At 44.0% G+C, this 5,000-nt stretch overlaps 2 non-coding genes across 2 annotated transcripts in view; both read right to left on the minus strand.

Annotated features, from left to right (window-relative positions):
- Positions 1-4,762: 4,762 nt before the first annotated feature.
- On the minus strand, positions 4,763-4,881 carry LOC133948042 (5S ribosomal RNA). Its single transcript, XR_009919659.1, has one exon. It is a non-coding gene; the product is annotated as a 5S ribosomal RNA (ribosomal RNA).
- Positions 4,882-4,943: 62 nt separating this feature from the next.
- LOC133936916 (5S ribosomal RNA) overlaps positions 4,944-5,000 on the minus strand; it is a 119-nt gene continuing 62 nt past the window's right edge. The window contains exon 1 of the ribosomal RNA XR_009914993.1: positions 4,944-5,000. This exon is cut by the window's right edge and continues 62 nt beyond it. This is a non-coding gene — a ribosomal RNA (5S ribosomal RNA).

The raw sequence follows: 5,000 nt of genomic DNA on the forward strand, positions 1-5,000 counted from the left end.
CATTCTCTCTTACTTCATCCATCACTGCCTGTGCTCCCATGAATCCTGGTATATACTCATACACTAAATCCCTTATCCTTCTTATCCCAGCCCTCCACATCACCCTGTTATAAATCATTTCTCCTCCCACCGTGAGTTTGGGATTTAAAAACACTGGTTGCTCCCAAACCTGTCTCACATCCTCGCATTCATACTTCACACTTTTTAAAAACTCACCCCATGCTCCAAACATCTCTTTGTGAATTTCCGTCACCCCATTCATCATGCCTTTTTTAAATTTCATGTACATTCCACTCTCCCCACATCCTCCACATTTATTCATTGCTTCTTTCAAAAAGGCCTTCCACACATGGTCTCCATCATCCCTTAAGTATCTTACCATCATTTTTACCCTTAGTGCCTTCTTTTTCCCCTCTAGATTCACTAACTTCAACCCCCCGTCTTCATAATCATTTTCTAAAACTTCCCTCGCTATCCTTACTCCCCCCCCATCCCACAAAAAGTTACTTATAACCCCTTCCACCTCTTTCAACACTCTCACAGGCACATCCATCACATTCATCACATATATCATTTTACTCATAATCAGCGCATTCACCACTACTACCTTACCTTTTAGTTTCAACTTCCTTAGTTTCCAAAACCCTAACGTTTTTTTCAGGCTATTTATCATTACTTGGTATTGCCTATCCCTCCCTTCCTCTCCCTCAATCCCCAAGTTTATCCCTAGCACCTTCATGTACCCATTGTTTTCCTTCAATCCTATCTCTCCCATCTTTTCTCTACTCCCACCTATGTACATTATTTCTGACTTATCTATGTTTATTTTGGCTCCAGATGCCCTACCATATAATTCTACACTCCCTAATACTTCAACTACACTTTCCCTATCCCTAACTGTCACCGTTGTGTCATCCGCATATTGATATAGAGTGCTCACCTGTCCACCCGGTATTTCTATCCCCCTAATCCTCCTATTTTTCAAAATGAGTACCGCTAACGGCTCTGCCGACAAGGAGTACAGCAAAGCCGATAGCGGACATCCCTGCCTCACTGATCTTTCTATTCTAAATTCACCCGTGACTATCCCATTGACCTTAATCTTACTTCCTGCTCTTTCATACATTCTCCTCACCCATCCTATCAATTTCTCTCCAAATCCCATCTTTCCTAACACTTTATACAAATATCCGTGATCTACTCTATCGAATGCTTTATTAAGATCTAAACTCGCTATAACCCCTCCACTGTTTCTCTTCATGTGTATTATTGTATCCCTAATGCTACTTATTGTGTCTGCTATGTCTCTCCCTGGTATACTATATGCTTGTGTGCTTCCCACCACCGTCCCTATTACTCCCTTCAATCTATTTGCTAACACCTTTGCTAAAACCTTATAGTCCCCATTTAACACTGTGAGTGGCCTGTAATTTTCTAATTTGTCCCTACTTCCTTTTTTATAAATGATGCTAACTAACCCTGTTATCATACTATGCGGCATTTCTCCCTTCTCTTCTATCCATCTATATAATCTATCCAATACTGGTACTAATTCTTCTCTAAACTCTATATAAAATTCGCCTATTATTCCATCTATCCCTGGACTTTTATTCCTGCCTAACCCATTTATTGCTTCCTCTATCTCTCCCTTACTTATCTCTCCCTCGCACACCTCCCTATCCTCATCACTCAGTTTAGCCTCCATCTTGTCTACCACCTGTCTGCTACTCTCCTCATCTACCTCTTCTTTCTTATATAACTCCCTATAAAATTCTTCAACTCTTTCCACTATCCCTACAAAATCTGTTATTTTTTCGCCTCCCTTTCCCTCCACTTTCTCAAAATAATTTTTCTCCTGCCTTGTATTCTCTAGCCCTAAGAAATAACCTGTACATTTTTCCCCCTCTACTGCATATCTTGCCCTACTTCTAATTATTGCACCTTCACACTTTCTCTGTTCTATCTCCTTTAGTTCATCTTTCTTCCTTATGTATCCCTCTATGTCATAATTGCCTCCTTCCCCCGCTTTCTTCTCCTCTTCCTCTAACTCCTCTTTTAACCTTTTTTCTCTCTCCCTCTCTTTCTTTCCCCTATTTTTACTGTGTTTTTTGCTTATTTCCCTTATCCCCTCTTTCAACCTTTTCCACCACCTCCCTGTGTCTTCCTCGTACATGCTCTCATCCATCTCCCACTGTATGTAATCTCTCACCTCTTTTTTATATTTTTCATCTTTGAGCAACCGACCATTCATACACCACACCCCCCCTCCTCTTCTCTTTGTTTCCTCTCCTATTGTATATTTTAACACCTTGTGATCGCTATAAGTTGTGGTTATATAGTCTATACTCTTTATCCCTTCTGCTAAGCCCTTCGTGCTCAATACTAAATCTATCCTGCTCTGTTTTAATTCCCCTTTCACCAGTTGTATTCTTGAGAACTCTCTCCCCTCTGGATTTCTTTCTCTCCATACATCACTCAGTCCTTTCATACTATTTAGTTTTTCTAATACCTCTCTTGTTGTATCATTTTTAAAATGCATGTTCTTTGACACATCCAGTTTCCCACACCACACATTAAAGTCCCCAACAATCATACACTTGTCATCACACATTTTTACCATCTTTTCAAACATCACCTTTCTTTCTTTCTCCTCATTCGGAGCATACACATTTACCAGCTTCATTTCCTCATTCATATATTCAAATTTGATCCCTATCACCCTCCCATCTCCCTCATCATCACACCTTCTCACATTCCCTATCACTCCTTTTTTTGTTAATATTGCTACACCCCTTGCATTCCCTTCCCCATTATTTGCATACACATCTCCTCTCCATTCATCCTCCACCTCTTTCATACATCTCTCATCCCAGTGTGTTTCCTGTATGCATATTATATCATAGTTACTCTCTCCATAGATCTGATGTCTTTTGATTTTATTTTTTAGCCCCCTTGCATTTATTGATATTATTGTTAACATTAGTAGTATTGCTATTTTCATTTTATTTTTTCCTTGGTTCTACTTTTCTTATTATTCCTCATATGTTTCTGATTAGTTTGTCTTTTCCTCAGTTGTTTTATTTGCTCTTCTATCTCCATGTCTGTTTCAGCTCCTACCGTCTGTGGCGTGGTGGTCTCCTCTGCAGTTTCAGTGGGCTTCGCTCCACCTGCTGCCTTCTCCTTCCCTCCTGTGTTGTCCTCTCTTCTCCTCCTCCCCGGGCCTACTTCCTCCTCTCCGTCTTTTCTTTCGACCATCGCCCCCTTCTCTGGTCCTCTCGTCTCCTTCGTATTTGGCGGTTTCTTCTCCACCCCGTCTCTCCTCCTTTCTGCCGTCGCCTCCGTCCTCACCTCACGTTCCAGCACTCCTCTCCTCCTGCCCGCATCCTCCTCCTCGTTGTTTCCTCTCGTTCTCTCGTTCCGGTCCGTTCCAGCTTTCTTTCCGCCTTCCGTCTCCTCCTCCGGCCTCTCTCCTTCCTGCCTGCTTGCATCCTCCTTCTCAGTCTCCTCAGTTTCTTTTCCGACTCCCTCCTCCACACTTTCCATTTCCTCTGCCTCCCCCTCCTCACTGCTTCCGCTCTCACTTTCTTCTCCATTCTCACTTGTGCCATCTTCTGCCTCACTCTTATTGCATCTGCATTCATTCATAAGGTTCTGGCACAGATCACATTTCTTCCTCCCCTGCTTGCATTCCCTTGCATAATGGCCCTGCACTCCACATCTATTGCAATGAAATTCCGGGCACTCTCTCATTATGTGCCCAGGTTTTATGCACAGCCTGCACACCTTCACCTGCTTATCATGTAGCACCCTGAAATACTCTGCCCCCAGTGCAGTGTCAAATCTTGCAGAGTACGGCAGCGATTGTATTTCATTATTAAACTTCACTTTCAGGAACCTAGTCCCGTCTGCCACATTTGTCCCTGGCCACATCCTTCTTTTAATGGGAGATACTGCTGCTACTCCCCATAGTTGCAACTTTGCCAGTATCTCCCTGTCCTCAATATAAAAGGGCAGACTCATAAATGACACTACCAGCTCGTCATTTACTAGTTCTCTGGCGTGCACCCGAGTCTCCCCTATCTTAAAGCCTTCCATGAGCCTCTCCTTCCCCTTAGGGTGGCTCATTGTCATCTCATATTTTCTCTCCGTTATCTGTCGGCACGCCAATAGCCCTCCACATAGCTCGCGAACACACCGCATGAGCTCCATAGCCGTGTCCTCGCCCTCGCCCTCCATCTCCACCATTACTGTCTGCTCCCTATCATTCCTCTCACTCGTTTTGCAGGTCTTACCCTGCGTCAGCTCCGTGTTTGTCCCGCCCTCACCTCCTTGGGTGACGGCGGTTAAACTCACCTGCTCAGTGTTTATCTCCACCATAGTCTCTGGAGCACTTCCTCGCCGGCTACGATGCCCCCGCACAGTGCGTCACTGCCGCGGGGGACAAAAAAACACACTTAACAAGACAATCACAACTCTAATGTCCGGTTGGATTTACATATAAGAGATAGAGAAGAAAGGGGGATGTAAAAAGAGCACAAGACTAGCTGGGAAAGAGAAGAAAAAAAAAAAAGAAAAAAAAGGCAAAAATAGTTCCAAAGCAGCCACCCGCGGTGGCTTGCTACCGGGTCGCTGGATGATGAGGTCACTCCGTGGTACGTTCAAGGGCTGTCGGGCGTATTCAGGTTGGTGTGGCCGTAAGCGAATGAGTTCACCCTCTGACCCTTATTTATACATGTAAATACGTCAGGTAAAAGAAGAAAAAAGCTTACAGCACCTGGTATTCCCAGGCAGTCTCCCATCCAAGTACTAACCAGGCCCGACACTGCTTAGCTTCCGAGATCAGACGAGATCGGGGGTATTCAGGTTGGTGTGGCCGTAAGCGATTGAGTCCACCCTCTGAACCTTATTTATACATGTAAATACGTCAGGTAAAAGTGGAAAAAAGCTTACAGCACCTGGTATTCCCAGGCAGTCTCCCATCCAAGTACTAACCAGGCCCG

Source organism: Platichthys flesus, chromosome 22, assembly GCF_949316205.1.
Source record: "Platichthys flesus chromosome 22, fPlaFle2.1, whole genome shotgun sequence".
NCBI lineage: Eukaryota > Metazoa > Chordata > Actinopteri > Pleuronectiformes > Pleuronectidae > Platichthys > Platichthys flesus.